This window comes from Charadrius vociferus, unplaced genomic scaffold (genome assembly GCF_000708025.1).
Source record: "Charadrius vociferus isolate BGI_N301 unplaced genomic scaffold, ASM70802v2 scaffold19, whole genome shotgun sequence".
In the NCBI taxonomy this organism is placed as follows: Eukaryota; Metazoa; Chordata; class Aves; order Charadriiformes; family Charadriidae; genus Charadrius; species Charadrius vociferus.
In genome coordinates, this window is record NW_009650173.1 from 2126939 (window position 1) to 2146896 (window position 19958).

At 37.4% G+C, this 19958-nt stretch overlaps 1 protein-coding gene across 1 annotated transcript in view; it reads right to left on the minus strand.

Annotated features, from left to right (window-relative positions):
- Positions 1–19958, minus strand: part of SPON1 (spondin 1, extracellular matrix protein) — a 195533-nt gene that overhangs the window by 9452 nt on the left and 166123 nt on the right. The window lies entirely within an intron of this gene.

Genomic DNA, 19958 nt, shown 5'->3' on the forward strand with positions numbered 1-19958 from the left:
CTGTGATCCTTATGAGGCTGCTGACAACTCCTGTCGCGTAGTACGGAGTGAAGCAAGGTACTAGATACTGTCCTGCATCCTAACATTTTCAATTTTCTTGATTTTTTATTCTACTTTCTTTTGTCAGCATAATTTGGATCTCTAGCTATAGGGATGCCATATACTGAGCAGCATAAGAAAATGCTCTTTTTTTCCTCATACTGTTTTGTTTTGTTCTGGTTTTGCGGGTTTTTTTAATGTTAAAAGAGCACAAACATGATTTTGCTTCACAAGTTTTTTCCCTATGTGACAATCTAGTTGCTATCACTGCTGGGAGTTGGGAGGGTGGGGGGTTAAGAAAGCCTTTGACAAGGCAACAGAAAACTCAACTTGCTGCAAGATATATTTTTGAGTGTTGAATCAATACTGTTGTGTGCTACCCCCATAAAAGGTAATAGAGCACACATAAGTAAGGTGGTTGTGGAGAGTTACTGGATAGAAATAGTAAAAATAATATTTTGCAGGATAAAACCTGGAGGTTACTTTTGGCTTAATATTTGATTAGTATAGAAGGCAGCCTGAACACGTACTCTTTGTCTCTACGATCCTACCTAGCTCAACAAATACAACCATTGAGAGGGTTGAGTTTGTATGGTTGGAATCAATGTGAATTTTACTACTGGATACTATGTGCACTATATTCATATAAGAAAGCCGTTTGCCTCACCCATGCATAAAGAATTTTCCAGCAACACAAAAGCCTGTTATATGAGGATAGATTTGACTGGGAAGAGTGTCTATTTTTCCACTGCAAAGTGCAGTGTAGTGCAGAGAATCTCTTGCTAGCTGTTCAGCTCACCAGGTTGGCTACCAAAAGTGATTCTAGCTGTGGCAGCACAAATGCAAATAATTTTTTTCAAATAAATGAAAACAATGTATTAGATGCTTGTTATGCAGCAGTGGAGGAAAAGCGAAGAGCCTGAACCATCTTCAGAAATACTGAATTTGTGAAGTGCTTCGCAGTTATCCCGGTTCTGACTTCAGTTGTGGATAACAAATAATGTTGTGATTAAGTGGGCATATTAGAGAGAACAGGAGAACATAAAATACTAATTGTTACAATACCTGTTTGAAATAAAATTCTAGTTCAGGTAGTCATATATTTTATGAAGGGGAAAAAATCTGATTGATTATGTGGGTTTAGTAACTATATGGAGCGTATGGGAGTTTGAAATAGCTTATACCTCTCCAGGTTTCTTCACAGAGCTGTATTAAGGTATAATTGTCCTAAGCCTATTATTAGAATCTGGCTACTAGGATCTGATCTGGCTTGTGCTAAGGTTAATGTAGGAGCCTTTTCAGATAGGAAGAAAAAAGTGTAAAGGCAAGAGAAGCCAGTCCAAGTCTGATGACTGCTGGAGGAGGTAGTTAGTTGAGAGTGCTGTGGGCCACATTGTCACTTGTTTAGTGTCGGTTCTAAATGGTGCTGACGACATGAAAACACTATTTTTTTAAGCTGAGAATTTGGCAAATTATATAGATCATGAAAACTGCGTATTTTTAGGGAAACAATAAATGAATTGCCTATTATACCTCTAGTCAGCAAAAGTGACATCCTTCTTTCCTAAAGGCTTATACTACATCACATATGGACTGTCCAAGATGAACAATCTATTTATTCATCTTTAGAACTTTTTGCTGTTGATACAAATAACATTGTGAGCATGGAAACATATTTCACACCCTTGAACTTCCAACTCTGCACCTCCTGCCTACCAGTGGCACCTACACAACATCTGCTTTAGCGAATAAACTTTAAAATCTTAACATCCTGAAAAGTGCACTAGCTTCAAAGAAAAGACATTAAGAAAATGAATCTCTAAAACTGAACGGAAAATACTACTCTCCTAGAAGTCTGCAACTAACAGAACAAATTAGATGCATATTTAAATGACATATTATTAAGAAAATCATTTAGGAAGTGATGCAAAAGAGTCAGGACCATTACACGGACAACGAAGTTTTATGAGCAGATGTCAACACCTGAGCCTAAAAACAGAATTTCAGAGTTGCACAGAAGGAGAGGAAGAATCCTTCTTCAGTTCTGCTTAAATGCAGGGCAGGCAAGCATTTAACCTAATCGATAATTTAAACATATGCATGTCCCAAAAAAGCCAGGGAAAAGAAAACTACAATAAAATGAACACTGAGTCAATGAAATTTGACTGACGTCCATACAAAAGTTGAAAAGCACTTTAATGCCAAGCTGTTTGTGTCTCTGAGCACCAAATTAGAGGAGGTGACAGTAAGAGTTTGGCTATTTTGTTTCATAATGAAAGAAAAAAGAAAGCCACAACAAATTTTATCCATTTACTTTTTGGACTACAAAAAGGCCTGCATAACAACCTCTTACTTTGCTGTACATATTGAAATAAGAATGTTGCCTATAACCAGCTAAGAGAGATTGATATGTAATTTCATACACAACTAAGGTGTTACATCATTACCACTGACATTAAAACCACTAATCAGAACAAAATGCTGTTCTAAAATATCATTAATCTGGGTATTTTTAAAAAGCATTACAAAAGGAAGGGACTTTGTGCAGCTCATCTTTCAGACATTTTCATATTGTCATCTAATCATACCTGGATTGCTACTTCAGATAATAATAATATTCATTAATATACCAGCTATATGATTTAATACCTTCAGAATGGGTATACCTTAATGATATGATTAACAAACGTGAATAGGCTTTTCTCCCTGGAAAAAATTCTCAGATATCTCAAGTTAGGATTGCAGTTTCTGAAAACTGCTGATTTTTGTGTGTGTTCTTTGCAGGTTGTCACAAACCAGTTTGGTGTGGTTATCCCACATGGTGCTGGCAACATCTGCTCCTGTTCAGAATAAATTCATGCCACTTGTTAGACCACTTACTGTGCATTCACAATCAAACTGTGTTTCAGGAATCCTTTTGCAATATATGGCATTACTGCGTGTTTATCCAGGCCAGGCTGACTCCAAAGCCAAAGGACTCTAACTGTACGAATTCGGGAAAGCTCCTCTTCTACATTTCCTAGCAGCTTTGGGGCTACAAATTGTCTGCCCAGAGCAATTGCAGCTATGTTTACAAAGGAGATCCTGTGGGATGTTGTAAGAGCGCTGTTGCTTTATATCTCCTTTTCACCTGGCTAATCTACAAAGCCCTGACTGTGCCCTGTTTGTCCTGAGAAAGAGTGATGAGAGATCAGTTCTTCAACCCAGCATGAGCCATCACAGCCAGATTTCTCATCCTTTCCTCTCCCATTAACAATATCAGATAAACAGCGCAGAATTATTTATGAGACTGTTTCAGCGATGAATGCTGGTTTGCTATCAATTTAATTTATTTGGAATGTTAGATTACAGCAAATATCTCCTTTTAACAAAAATGACTATGAGGCTAGTTATTGGAATGCCTGCAAAATGTAGATACTCCAAATTCGTTTCAAAGTTTTTATAATAGTATTGTTATGCATTTCAAACCCATTTATTTTGCAAGCGTCAAGAGCTCAGAATTGCATTTTACATTTCCCCGGTCCCAGTGTCATGTCTGAAGATGTCCAACATCTCACCACCTTTATTAATATGATACACATTCCTTTTCATTCAGCATCTATATCCAGCTAAATTACATGTGCCTTTTGGTGTCTGGGGACATGAATTAGAGTAAGTGTTTAATTATCATTACATTCATAACAATGCAAGGCAATAACAATTGGAAGTTTGAAATTTTGCATATAGATTTCTGTTCACTAGAAATTTAAATGGCAAATTGTTCCAGTTACTCAGTGAGTATTTACACAAGAATGAGGAGTTAGGATTTAGTAAGTAGATATATAATTGCATAAAAATAATGCATACGTGATTACTTATGAAATTATAAAGGGAAATTATTTTGGCTCAAGGAAAGACAACAGATGGCTGGGAAATAATCATAAAGCAGTAACTACCAATGGGAAGAACATGTAAAGAAAACAAAAGCAAGAATAGAATGGGATGAGTAAGTTTGATTTAATTGGATGGCCATTAATTTCCATGAACAATTAGTATAAAGTTCTTGCAGTGATCTTAGTTAAATCTGCTCTATGTTTTAATACTCAACTTTTTTTCTTGCCTAGTGACATTTGAATTTTAAATAGAAATTAAATGGTAAGTGATGGAAAATGGAACTGCCATATGTGTCTGCTCTGACAAAAAAATGATCGATACAAACACGTATGTTCTTCCTTACTTTTTTGAGATTGAATTATGAATTTCTTAATGTGGGTGTCAGACCATCTGTCAAACAATGAAGTTTCCCTAAGTCTCAATAATACACGTAACATTTAATATGTTAATTCTCTTTAGAAGCATGATGTAGTTTTCTGATTAGTTTTTTTTAGTCAACACTTCATAAATGTATATAACTATAAATGCAAAGACTCAGGTAAGCACAGTGCTGTACAATAACATGTGACTTCATGCTAGGAGAGGTAGAAATTTGCAGCCTCGTGCTGCTAGTATACAACCCAGCATTACTGAGTCCTGTTCTCTGTGAAAAATAAGGGACTGAGTTCTTGTTTCATTTACTTGGAGCTCTGTAGAGTCATTAAAATAGAGTAACCGAGTTGCAAGGGTGGCGTATGGTGTTGTGTTTACTCATTCTTGTTAAGTTCCTAAAATATTAATACAATGGAAATTCATATGATTAAAGCTTTTATCTTACATTAACGATCCAAATTTATACACATGTATTTTAAGCTCAATCACACCCAACCTCAAATTCAGATGAATTATAAAAACTAGTAAAAATGGCAATTATTTTACACAGATTTTTAAAATGTGTTTTGTCTGAGATTTACTTCAAGTAGTTCTTTTAGTTTTGATGAAACAAATATTTCTGCTTTTTGGATAAAATTTAGAATTCATATTAAAAGAAAAGCTAAAAGCTCTAGGAAGATTTTCTGTTTTCAATGTGAAACCATAAATTTACCACTTAGATCCAATTTTTATGTGAAAGCTTTCACTTTGAAGTCAAAGATTTTTAACAAAAGTGTTTTGATTAGCTCTGCTGATGCATAAACTGCTCATTCAACATAAATTACTCCTGCATACAGCTGTCAGGAGTTTACTGACACTTCTATGAAACTTCCAAAGTACTTCAAGTGATACCAGCAGGGATTGCCTCATGGGTTAGGGAAAGTGGTGGTCCTTAAGACAGCACATCAACAGTGTGGCGGAATGATATACCACAGGAAGGAAGGATATACCACAGGAAGTTTTCTGACCTAAGATATAGTTTAGCCATTAGCCAAATGCAAAGCCGGAGCACTCAGAATTGTTTCACAGCTCCAGAGAGATTTATGTATTTGCCTTTGTGTTATCAAAAGTGACAACTGACTTTTCCCCTATATATATTTTCTTTGTATATCAGATGCATTTATGCATTACTGTGTCTGATTAGACTGAGAGTTAGAATTCTTCTATTTTTGACAATATTAAACTTCACTGGATTAATCTCAGCTATCTATAAAATCATAAAAGGAGAAAATAGCTGAGCTAGACACATTGTGTTGCCATAGAAACAAGCAGCTCTGTCTGGCCTTCTCATTCCTCTCATTTTGTACACAAAATCTCCAAACTTTGAAAATGTTTCCTAGTACTATACTGTCATTTTGTGGAAGGAAACTTCATTTACATCTGGATTGACAGATACTGGCTTTTAGCCCATTTTAGGATAGACAGCACAATGTGACAGTGGGAGATAACAAGAGAGAGAAGTATTTGTGGGCAAAAAACCACCAGAGATTTACAGAAATAAAAAGTAAAGACACACATGCTGTAATGGCACTATCAAAATAAAATGTTGCCATGCAAGAATAAAATATATACTTTATAGAACACTACATTTTGGGGCAGAGGGAAAGAACAGAAATCTTTGCAGGCTATCATCATGTTCTATTCCTGGGATGAATGTCATTGGACTACTGAAGTTAATATGATGTTTAACTATAAGGCTGAAATGGTACATCCATGCTAGTGAAAGATTACACCTGAAAAGCATAGAGCCACCAGATCATGGTATTTTCATTTTTTTTATGGCTATATATCTTTGAAGGAATAGATACCATAGAATGCCAAGAAAGTTCTGCAAGAATTTATTGTTACTACCACAGGTTATAACTAAATGGATTTTTTAAAAGTCTAAACCCAGAAATATTAATTATTAAAATTACACTCCTGTTCCCTTGTGAGCAGTTGACCATGAAACCTACGTTTTTTAAAAACAAAGCATTTTCATCATCACCACATAACAAATACTCTGCGAGAAAGCGTTTTTTCCATATAGGACTATGACAAGAGATCTCATCCAAAAAATTGAGTCTTTTGAATCTGAACAAGATATTTACTTTAATTGATGTGCTTGGGCTTCTTCTACAGATAATGTATTTTTCCTCTGACAATGGGCTTCTTTTTGCCTTTGCTATATTTCCTAAGAAAGCTTTTACTTTAAAGAAGTTAGTTGCTAAGAAAATAGGTTGGAATTTGACCATTTCTTAGTTTTAGTAATTCAACATATATTTTTACTTGTAATTAATGCAAGAAAAATATCACTTATTGTGGAATCGCTAAAGAATGAGTGTTTCACATCTACATCTCTCTGTATGTTATTTAAACTCAGGTCCTGATTACTTCTTGCAAGAGTGATACTGTTGGCCATGACACAATGTGCAAACGCCAATTCATCTGTACTGCTTTCCTCCACTTCTTCCCGCAGTTTCACAAAAATATCTCACTTTTAACTACTGCAAATTGTTTTGCATTCCAAAAGGCTTCACTCTGAAAACCTTTTCCCCATCAGTCTGAGTTCTGCATTCTGGTTTTGTTCTCACTGCATTTCACTATGGCTTTCACCAAAATTTTGTTCATCCGTTTATGCTTTACATGGCATCTCAAATAGGGTCAGTTTCTGAAGAAATAAAGAGCTACTAGATGTTAACAAGTGATCACAGGAATACCGAGATCGCTGTACATTCATTAAGCTTGGTCAGATGTGGATGAATTTTTCAACTCATTGATTATCAAGTCATTTTTCCAAAAGATGGCAATACAAGACCTTCATAGTTAAACAGTTATTATAACATTTTAAATCTTTATAACATTTAAACCTCCAACTTGGCATGAAAATTTCAGTCTGAATACTTAACATGCAGTGAAATTAAGCCAGTGGAAAACAAGATATTGTAATCAGTATCCTACAAGGTGAACTATATTTGATATGTAACATTTCCCACATTTTGCACTTGTTAAAAAAAAATGAATCCATTGGTCAAAGTCACTCAGACAAGAAAATGATTGAGCATGCTATTTTTCGCTCTTCGGGCAAATCCTGAAATCACTTTCTACTATTCTGTGCCAGCACTGAATTGTAACGTGTGTAATGACACCGCGCAGCATCCCATACGAGCACAAAGGGACAAGCATATGGGTATTATAGTCGAGATCAGAGGTGCACTTTTGAGGTGAATTTCCCACTGTGCTGTGGTTCATGTCCTGGTGCAATCTCCAAGTGCGGACCTGATTTCTTTCCGATCAATCTAGCCTGAAGCTTCTACCCTGTGCTCCCACTGCCAGCAGGCAGCCACCCAAAGCCACCTCCTGTCCCCAAAGTGTGTCACTTCCGCAGCACAGTTTCACTCTGTGGATCTGCTCCTGTTGCAGTGTATTTCCTACAGCTGTAGAGAGCTGAGGTAGCTATTCGTTATGATGACTCTTCACGGTTATAAATACATACACTATAGAGATTGTAATGCTTTCACCATAGAATTAAAGTAGGGGTTTAAGTTTAGACAAGACATACCTCACACAAAATCTTTTTCAAATATTCCCAGAGCACCTACTTAAGGCAGAATACGGGCCATACAATACAACATTACAACTTTTATTCTTATAAAAGCATATCTGTATTTGGAAAGCCACTTAGGGATTTAAAAAATACTTTCAAGCATCTCCAAATTTAAATCAACTCATCTGTCAAGAGAAAAGCACATCATAATTCTTCAGCAAAAAACCTCATATATTTTCTTTTAGGATAACATAGATTCAGTGAGATGTCAAATATAACCACATTTCACTCATCCCACTTCATTACAGTGGCAAGCCGTGAGAATAAATTTGTAACTCAGACAGTTCATCAGCCTATTCCTTGTTTCAATTCTTCATGCTTTAGCTACCAGCAATTTTATATCCTTTTGTTTTCAGTTGTTCATGATGACTTGTTATCAATGAGACAGGCTTGTACAAATTTAATTATTTCTTTTCTGGAAATTTTATTTTCTTGGATTCAGCTGTTACTGACTGAAAATCACGTTGATGTGAATTCAGTGCGTGAGGGGTACAGTAATGGTGCTGTTACAATGGCAATGACTGGTTTGGTTTCTATGGCCGACTTCCCAACCAGGTGTTAGCCAAGTAATGGTCACACTACTGTGGTCAAAGAGCTGTTGATATTGTAAGATATTATCTGCAGTTAACACCTTAAGCTATTTTTCCTCCCAAGAATCCCTAAAATGGTCATTAATGTTTGCTTCAGGCAACAATTTGACACTGTCTTAGCATGATAGTTATTTAAGTTTCATTTTTAATCAGTTATTCTTTTTGAACAGTTTGTGCTATCCACTTTACTGTGTGGACAGAGACTGTACTCTCACAAATCACATTTACGTAACTACTCACATGAGGAAAGTGGACTGTATGAAATTGTCCCATATGCTAAAGGAATAGTTACACACCGATGAAATTATTTGCACCTTAGCTAACTAACATTAATGGCATTACCATGCACACTGTCAGAAGAATTTATCTGTAGTATAGATATTGAATTTTTTTTAGAAAATAATCTAAAATTGAAGGAATATTGAAATTTGTGAATAAAGATTGTGTCTCCATGGAGCCTTACAGTACTATTTTGCTTCTTCTGCAATCGTACTGCTATTAATTTTATAGTGCATTCTATATAATGATCCCATATGTAATATATTCTGCAATGGCCATACTATTCACAGTTCTGCTACTGTATTAAAGGAAAGAAAATGCCTTTCAAAAATCTATTGTAACATTGAAACATTACTGGTGTCCAAAATAGCATGGGGTTTTTTTTAGAACGGAACTGTGAGCTCCTCTGCGTGCTCCTTTCACACCCCAGCTCCCTGAACGCAGAGCCACCATAGTTTCAGGGCATCACAAACGCTCTGAAGTCACCGAGTTACACCCACAGTGTAACAAATAGTTGCCCATGTGACCTACATTATTTTCTCTTAATTAAAATAGTATCCCAGCCCTTCATATGTCTTCACCCTTTCCTCACCAAAATATTTAACAGCTGCTTGGCTTGATAGTAGGCTTTTCTCGTATAACAAATGAGAGTTAACTACACTTACTTTTCTCTCTTAAAAGAGACTTATGGGTAATGCAACCACATGCACATTGCGTGGCATTCAGTGGGTTAAATGCAGCTGTGGAAGGATATATAAACTTGTAAAGCAAGAAAATATCTGAACCTTACTTTCTTAAAAGTACAGAAGAAGTGAAAGATAAATGCAACATTCAACCAATTAGGAGAAAATGTCTAACAAGTATGCAGGAAAAATGAGCATTATAAGGAATATAAGACATAGCAATAAATAATAAGCTTCCTTATTTCTATATAACCCTCTGCTGACTTTTAGTCACACTAGGTGAAATTATACATGCATGATTTATTTTTCAAATAATTAGGTGGAACAGTGTTTATAAGCAATTTGTATAATCAAATGTTAATGATATACAGTGGATAGATGATTAAAGGACTATGATATGAGCTCTTCGTATCACTTTGGAGAAAATAAAAAATAAAATTTAAACTCTGCCCATTACAGCTGGTTAATTTGCAGTTCAGTCTGTACTTTGACATTTGGAATGCCAGTTAACCCCAAATACAAGTATGCATGTTCAAACATATCTTTGTTCTAATTCTCAGATGCGTAGTCTGAAGACTTGATTAATTAATCAACTGAATAATTTACTTATTTCTAATGTATATTATATTTATAAGTTCTGATATACAGACAGCGCATTGCACAGAAGACAGGAAAGGGTTTCAGTATTCTTAATGGGATAGGAAAAAAGTCACATAATTGAAAGTGCGCAACTAATCTCAGAATTTGTTCACCTACACATCACGCAAAACAAAACTTTTGTGAGTACGTAATTTTTAAAAGAACTAAAGGTACAATTTCATTTCATATGAAATATTTTACATGGATGGATGGGAACTGGAATGACTGCAAAATTCAAAACTCTGACGTCACTATAGAAATTGATTAAAGAAAATTAGAAGGTACTTTTCAATGAATTCTAGTTTGTGTGCTATGAGAAGTTTATTGTGGTACTTGTGAATAATTGTATCACCCCTTAATAAGACACTCTAGGAAGACTAATTCACAGAATTATCTTACAGATGTTGTCAGGTATCTGGTTTCTAGGGCTCTGGGCATTTCATTATTTTTTAACTAAAGCCTCTCTGTTATCAAAGCTGAAAGGTGCATTGATTTGAATCTTCCCCTCTCAATGCTGATGAATGTAGATTTAGTAGAGAGCAGCATTTGGCTCTGACATTGGGATTCTGAGTTACACACAGCAAACGTCTGGCTCCAGAGGAAAAGCGTGAGGGAGGGTTTCTGTTGGGGTTCGGTGCATAGACACATCCATGCTGCACCAGGTGGTGGCAGCAAGGGAATGAGACAATCCTCTTGCTGGCCCGGAGCATCCCCGGGATAACTAACGGCTCCGCAAACAGGTGGGCTAATTTTCTAATGACATGACTAAATGGACCATATTTTAGTTGCGTGGATTTCCTAAACAATTAAACAAGCACTATTGGCCCTCTTTAAGTCATGTACCTTCCATCCCTGCAGAAATTGTAGCATCCTCTACAGAAAGTGAAAGGTCACTTGAGGTGCAATTATAGCACGTAGGCATATACGAGGTGGTTTTATTTTGGTGTGTTCAAGCAAGACTTGGCAGCAAGGGTGTCGGCGTGGGTTTGTGCCGAGGACTCTGAGCACTGTTGGGGACTAACTGGGTCGGAAGGCTGCACAACTGCACCTCCTCTCCTCCTCTTGTTCCGACTGGCTCAGCCGGCTCAGCCCTGTGCTGCTGTCACACCTGATCTCAGTACATACTGACCCTATCTGAAATGCCTTAAAAAATGTAGTTGACATAAACTGCTTAATTATTTTAACCTTAATATTTATAATAATTAACTGCAGTGAACCATCTCAAAATTAAAACATGATACAAGGGAATAAGCAAGTTGGTGACACTAGCCTGGTTTTACCAAAATCAGAGGCAAGAAGTAAACAAAGAGAAACAAAAATAATTTTTCCTGTCCTGTAAGATCACTGATCGAGGCCAGGAAACTACTCTGTGCATCTCTTTTTCCTCCAACAGTCTCCATGTTAAGCTCTCCAAAAGAAATTATGCCAAATGTAGGTAGCACAACAAGGTACTGATTTTCAATACAGCCTATGAATATTTTTTAATAGAAGTCTTATTAAAGGAAAATGACAGCTTTATTTATGGCACATGTACATGTACATTTTACCCACACATATGCAGTTTAGAAGGAAATAGGTAATTCACATAGATGAATAGGTAAATTAATTGCTCAAATTCTCCAGATAGGTATAAAGATCAATTGCATAAAGCCTAAAAAAGATTACTTCTAAGAGGTTTTCAGAAAATCTTGAAAAGATTCCTCAAATGTATTTTATAGGACAACACAAAAGGAAATGTCTGCTTGAAATCTTCATTCTAAAAAATGACTCCATTTATTATGAATGTAATGCAAATATATGTAATTTTGTCCTATTTCCAGCACAGAGAAATTAAGCAAGTAAAGGAAAAGCAGTTTCAACTAGATCTAAGCAAATTCACATTTACTTTAAAAGTGTATTCTTGGGTGAACAGAAACATTGTTTCTTAAGTTGAATTCAGTAAATATCAGTCAAAAAAGGAGACACATCTCAGTGTTTTCTTTTCAAAAATTACCTAATTCACGCATTCTATTTTAAGTAATGTGAAGGTGTAGAAAAAAAAAAAAAAGGCTAAAAACCTGGAAATAGAACAAAATATTTATGTTGGCCAGAACAGTCTCTCTTCCAAGGAAGCCAAGGAATTGAAAATGCTATCGCCATTGCATAAGTGCCAGAAAATAAAGACAGTGTGATTTCTAATTAATGAGAACCTGCAACTGATCTGTACTAATTCCACACATACCTCTTCCCCATTTTACAAAACTGATGAACTCACTGTTTACTAAACATTTTAGAGATTAATCTCCTTCAGAGACCTCTTCTGTCTCTCCTCCCTCTTCTTGAGGGGAAAATCCTAGTGATTGCTTGCTTTCTCTGGCTAATAAATATTTAATTATTCCATGCAAAATAGCAAGGCTTGAGCTAGAAGAACATGATATGTGATAGTAAAGGGCTCTCACTGTGTAGGTTGCTGGTTTGAATTTTACATCGAGAGACAGGTGTTACCATGCAAATCTCGTCAGGAGGAAAGGAGAACTAAACCTAAACCTTCCAAGTTCCTGGAGAGTCTTCTCCATGTTGGGGGCTGCCCTTTATTTTGCTGACCACATGAGTGTGTGGCGAACGTAGAAGGTCTGCTTGAAGATTTCTGTTAGATCAGGCTGTCACTGATAAAATAGGCAGGGCAACAACTAAACAATGGAAGTTAAATATGATTTAGTCGCAACCCATTGCCTAACAGAGGTCCCCTTAACCTTGTGAAAATGTCGTTAGCTTTGGGAACGCTGAAAGTTGGTTCTATTTTTATGCATTTAGTAATATTACTAATAGCTATTTAGGTATGTAAACACTTCAGGAACTGAAAGTTTTAGAATTAGGTGTTTACAGTAAATGATTGCTTAAATGCTTTCCAATGTTCTTCTGTAAACAAGTGTCTCCCTGTGAACCTCACAAAACTCGCAACATGTGAGAAGGTCAACAGAAAGGTTCAGCAACACATTGTATTTCTTTGTATAATGTCTACATTTCAGCTCTCTGCCATCTGATGGAACTGATTAGATAATATCGCTAATATTAATGTAGTCACAAATTGTTATTATTAAAGCTGTTTTCACTGCCGAAGACTTCTTTCAAATATGCAACTGTATACATAACCTTGGCTAGTTTTACTCAAGGATATTTATCAGTGAGACAAAACCACATTAAGGCCATGTGAGTTGTAAAGAGTAGAATATCAGACACAATAAAATGAGATCTTTAACAATGAAGCATAAGATGAGGACAGAGAGTTCTTTTATTACATTTCAGAATACAGTAGGGTTCCCTTTCTGACTTAAGTGGTTCTCCATCTAACAACATCTAAGTAATCATTCAATGACCTAAATATGGAGGCTACTTTAAGGAAGAGAAGTTTTGTGGGCACAAGGATAGTAGAAGATTACAGTAAAGTAAAAAAAGCAAAAAGTAAAAAATTTAAGTAAAAAAGATATAAAACGAAAAACAAACGAATGCTGAAACCCCAAAGAGGTGAAACTCCCTACTCATCTGTGGTTTGGCTTTCAATTCCCAAGACCGTGTCAGCAATTTTTTCCCCAGCTAGTGGGATCCATCAACTCAAACATATTTTCGATCAGAGCACTTTTCATTTCCCATCCCCTTTCTATAGAATATTCTTTGTTTGATTTCTGGAACAGTTTACTTTGTTGCCCAGTTTAGTCATGTTAACTATCTTGATGCTGAAAACCTGGGGAGTATCCTTTCGCATTTTCTGATAGCCTCCTTGAAAACCAGGAAAAACAGCCCTAGTATCTTTGTAGTCAAAGACACCAAGGGTATATAAAACTTGAAATGGAAGGGGATTGATGGGATAATTTGTAGGGCATCATGAGGTAACCATACTAGTTTATAAACTGTTTGCAATAAATAGTTCTATCCATCTGAAGTATAAAGGAACAGGCCTCCTTTTCTGCTAAGCTTCACTGCCGAGTGCTTAACGGAGTGTTTTCAGGTAATCTCCAAATAAAAGGGGAAGAGCTGCTTAAATGGACAAGAAAAAGAGTAAGCTCTGCACACAGTCCAGTGGCAGAAGAAAACCACAGGACCATGACTGCTCAGGCAAACAGCACGGGGAGATGAAATAGAAGCAGGAGAGACATAAGGAAGGAGAGGATAACTTTCCAAACTTCAAATAGTTCAGAATTATAACAAAGAAAAATGCCTGTCACTTTGATGTGCATTGGTTGTAACTAAAAACGGACTTGCTCCTAGCTAGGGCTGCAGACAGGAACTCTGGCAGGAAAGGAATGGGAAATAGGCAACTAATTTATGCAGGGAAGTGTGGTCTTCTTCAAATGTTTTAGAATCTGACAGGTTTTACAACAGAAAGTTAAAGCTACTTTTTCAATTAATGTTTTTTTTTTCTTCAAAATCAATATTGCCTTTTCATGTTATCAGGAAAAGCCAGAATGAACACATGAAAATACGTGGAAAGTCACACTATCTGTACTGGTATTTAATAATTTATAAGGTCTGAGTGTTTAATAATGGAATACGTGACATACTGGAGAATATTTTCCATCCTATGTCTGATCCATGTTTGTATTTATCAGTGTTAGGCTACACGTACATGAAAGTCCATATTCCACTGTTGCATAGGGCAACAGTTTCCTGGTTTACAGGAACTACAAAAAAAGGATTAGACACAAGAATTGCCATTCAAATACTTCTCCCTTTGCCTATATTAAGAAAGAGCCATATACATATCCTGGACATATTTTTGAAGTGTCAGAAACTACCCAGAGATATGTCTATTAATGTGTGACACCTGTCCAACTATTCATTTTCAATTCCACTCTTTTTCAGGGAGCTGGGAGTTATATGGTGAGATGATATTCCTTGTTCTGATGCAGTACCTTGGCTTGGAGGTCCTGCCATTTTGGAAAAATCAGAGATCCACCTGAAGAATTTGCTTTCTCCTGCTCCCCAGCCATCATGACAAATGTGCCATTATATAAAAGAAAGATACACGTATGATAATGCCTCTCCCTGATGGTGAGGAATCACAGAGGACACGGTGACTGAAAAAACAGGCAGCTGTAAAATGGCAAGTGCCCTGACAACACTATGTGGTTTGGATTTCACCACGTTAAAGAGAATCCAGCTCACGCCAAGATGTGGAATTGACAGCTTCTTCCATGCCCAACAACTGACTCTCCCCCAATCCTCCCGAAAGGGTCCCATTTTTCTTCTTGTAACTGACTCTGTAACTCACATTGTAGAGTGGGACTCATTGATCAGGATTTGTGCTTATTTTCTGCTGGTGGATTATCCCAGGAAGCTCTTATTTAGATAAAAGTGCTTGTTGAATGAAAAAGGGGGGTGTCATAATAGAGATGTCTGGATTTGAAATAAAGGCATAATGAATAGAGAGGAAGAAATAAAAAAAAAAGGATGTATTTAGGGTAAGAGAATTCAAGGCAAGGTTTTTAAAGGTAGTAGCTCCTGTGGAATTCGATGCATACTATCTTTAAAAGTCTTGCCTTCTTTATCCCCAAATTCTCCTGTCATGGCTTGATTATTTTACAGGTGCCAGATATGCAGATTTGGATACCAGTTGTACTGTCTGTATTTGCTGTGTTTTATCCTCCATACTGCAAAAGGCCAATGATTTGTAGCTGAATATGGAAGTAAAATTTGATTCTGCCCGAAATACAGCTGAGAGGAAAGGAGCAATGAGCTGTGCTCTTGTTTATACAAGTAAGATAAGAAAAACTGCTTTCATTTGACAGCATGCTGTATACTGATACCATTACACTCAAGGAAGAATGCATTCCCGGCAAGTACTTTAAAGTCAGGATTTCAGACGCACAACTTGGCAATACAAACATAAACTACAGCAAACTGTTTTACTACTTGGTCTGGCACGCCTTCTCATGCTACTAATATTGCTTTCTCGGTTGGGCACCCATAAAACTAGTTCACAAAGAGCACCCAAAACTGTCTCCTGCATGCAACAACTCAGGAGAGTTTTTTGCATGCTGGTGCCCTGGATAAGAAACTGAATGGAGGATAATGAAAATGAGTGACAGGAAGAAAACAGAAAAAGAAAACTGTGACAAAGAGTAGGCATATACAGGAACTGAGGAGAGGAATGATAAAAGACAGTGAAGTGTTAAGTCTATGGCAGGATAGAGGTTCAAGAGCATTATACTGTACTGGGAGCTGGGAGATGACAATATGTTAAAGTGTATTACCTTTAATTGTAGTTAACAGAAAGCATTTGAGAAAATTACTTAGTGTCATTCTATGTCATTCTATGTCATTCAGCTTAGGGCTGGCAACTTGTCTCAGCCCCTTCTGTAATTCCTTGCATCTGAACTCATGTCTGAAGCCAAAGACCTCTCCCTGGGGAGGCTCTTAATGCCCACTGGATCTCCACTGAGAAGTCTCTATTTTCTTCTCCCTAAGCAGAACAAAAACTCCCAGCTGTATTTCTCTTCTTATCTCTGGTGTCATGAACCAAAGGTTTTCGGCATCACCATCAGATTTAGACACAGACACTTCATGCCCTCAGTCCATACAGAGCTTGAAACACTACTCAATGAGGTACAAGTGGCCTCAGGAGTCACAGCCTCATTGACCGGTATTGACAGAGTAGAAGAAACGCCATTGCACTCCAATGACAATTCCGGGAGAAGAGCCTGGCCAAGACCATCCTCTCACACATGATTACAGGTGACCAGAGCGGAAACGCAAAGGGTCACCAGCTGCTCAAGGTGAGGGCAAGAATTAGCAGTTTGCCTTGCTACAGCCTCTGCAAGGAGAGGAGATGCTGCAGTCTCCCTCGCTGTTTTGGGAAGACGAAGAGGACCCGTCAGCCCCAGGGGCAGGCACAGTGCCCGTCCTGGCTGGCTGGTGACCACCCTGCGTGGGCAGAGGGGCTGGTGCCCAGGGCTGTGCCGAGCCTCTTTGCGTGCTCCCATCTGGTTTCTTTTCTCTCGGATTTCCCCAGAAAGGGGTGGATCTGACTGAGCTGGTGCCTGCCACGAGCAAATACCGAGCCCGAAGTCTCCCCTCCATGACAGTGTCTGCCACCACCCCTGTGGCACCTGCACCCCAGTCCCATTACTTGTGGGTTGTTACTCTCGACTACCCCATTCACCTGGGGTGGCAGCCTGGTGCACGCGGTGCCTCATCCCACATTCTCTACAAATAGATTAATACCCTTATCGGCCCTCTCACAATCTTCGGAGGTAATTGTTCCCCTCCTCCCTCCAATTTTGGTACTGCAACTTGGATAGGGATAGCAATAAAAATCACTATATGAAATCGGGAGGTAAACTTTGAAGGGTGAGCAGGCTGAATTTGCCAACTTTTGACACTTTATGCCCTCATAAATTGGCTCACTAGCATTATGCATTTTATAATTGTTGTAAAACACATTCAGGAAGGTTTTTAGGCTGTGCTTTTTATGACACATTGAAACCCTTGGCACCACTATCATACTGTATTATATATTGGATATATAACGAATGATTATGCAAAAGAATGACTTTTAGTCAATTCTTCATTAGTAAGATGGCTTTGTTATGCATAATAATAGACCAAATGGTTATCCTGAGGCGTCATTATCCGTTACTTGCACAACTTTGATCAAAATTCCAAGAAGGACCATCCATAACAGCAAATGGGAAATTAACACAAGAAGTTAATGGCTATTGAAAATTTTGTCTTCTTTTGAAGCTTAGATCATATTTTAAATGTAATCAAAATGAAGGACATCATGGCAAAATATGATAAAAAATTATTTAAAGAGCCAAAAATCTAACACTACCTGTAAAGTGAAGGAACATTTGTTAGGGGAACCCTCGCACAGCATTTGAAAGCACAAATACCAAGATTTATTCCTTTTGATGTTACTGAAAGGTGAGAAATACCGTATAGAAAAGGTAAGAATTAACTGGAAGAACTTCTGGAGGATGTTACAAAAGCATTTGCAGGCATGTCTGTGAAAGAAAATGTCTAGAAAGTACCTGAAGTTGTTCGCTCCCAATTTTTTTGTGAAGTTTCTCAGTCCTGCGTTGAACTAGCTATTACGACCAGGGGCAACATACTTTAATTAGCTTTGATTTTTGTTACCTAATATATTCCGTGTATTTGAAAGATGATGGATTGAGACTCTGGAGCAGGAGATCCTCTCTCCATCTTTCTGTGAACAAAGTACAGACTGGCTTTCCTGTCAATGCCAAAGCCTTCCAAGCACCCAGAGCAGTCAATTCCTAGTAGTATTGTTCACTTTGATACAGAAACATCATACATAGATGTTGCTCTGGGAAAGTAACAGAAATTGGAAGGAAAAAAATAAATGGCTTGTATCAGTTAGAGACCTCACCGTAGTAGAACAGAAATGTGGGCAAAAAAATTCCATTTTAAAGAGTTAATTTGGAATGAATAGAAAGAAGGCAGCAAGGAAAAAAAATGCTATCCACAACTACTACATTGCAAACACTGCCAAATCAAAATACTGAAAATTTCAGGAAATAAGACCATAAATAAAGAATGCAATTTCTGTCACCTTGACTGACCATTTGCATAACACCAGCCAAAAAAAGCCTAACTCACAATTCCTGTGCCGAGCCTACAACTCTGTGTCAGGTTAAAATGTATTCAAGTGATGGAAAATCCACCTCATGTTCAGGTAAGCTGCTCTGAAGGTTAGATGCACGGTTAAACCCTTTTCCCATACCTTTAGTGAGAATTTCCTTGTCAGGAATTTCCTTAGCTTCCATGCTATGAGGGATTTCATTGGGGTGGGGTTTTTTTCTAGATTAAAAAGGGATCAGCTATCAGAAATCTTTTCACTATTTAAGCTGTGCTCACCTCCTAACCTTTTTTTTTTTTGCAGGCGGGGAGGGGATAAACTGAATAGCTTAAGTCCTAAGCTGCTTAAGAGTTTCTAAGCCTCTTACGGTATGGGATGTTTTCTAAAACTAAACACTTTTGCAGGTTTTTTTTTCTGACTAACCTCCAAATTTTCACAGACTTTCTGAAACACAGATGAGAAAACCAGACATAGTGTTCCACTAACTGCTTCCCTTATACTTTTTACAGAAGAAACAGGACTACCTGGTCCCTACAGTCTTGCAGTAGACTAATTGCCCTGCTTCCCCAAGGACTTCATTTGCCTCTCAGCTAATGGGGTGAGCCTTTATACTGGGTTCTCATCTTTAGTCACTTCTAGTAAGTCTCATTGATTCGGGCCTAGATAGTTAGTATGAACTCTGGGCAAAGCACAGACAAGTTATGCAGGAAACAACACCATCACCACCCACCCCCCTACCCCGACACCCACCCTCCCCCCGAAAAGACAACAAGTAAATTCAAGAGTATCCTGAAAGAAGACTTTTATCCTCTTTTCTGCTAAGTGCCAGACACCCCAGAGTTAAGATCCTGGGAAGCTATTTAGCTGTCTCACTTGGATCATGATACTATCATAGTGTGTTTCAGATAAGCATTTTAAATAATTAGTCCTTCAGGAGTTTTTTTGTTGGTGGATTGCTGTATTGACAGTGTGTTGTTACAGTGCGTGACACAGATGCTAAAAAATACTACATGTAGAATAGTACAATATATTTGTGAGCAAGTATTGAATAAACATCATTGTTCAATGAAGGCACAAACTCCATGGGATAATCCTTCTCCTGTAATAGTGATCCAAAGCATGTGAAAAATGAAGAGATGCTAGAAAGCAAAGAACGAGAGAAGCAATTGCTGGCAAAAAAAAAAACCAAAAAGGATTAAAAACTCATCTATCAAAATATTTTTAGATTGTTTCTTTACAAGAGTGAATGATTATATGAGACAATGAGATTAGAGCCATCC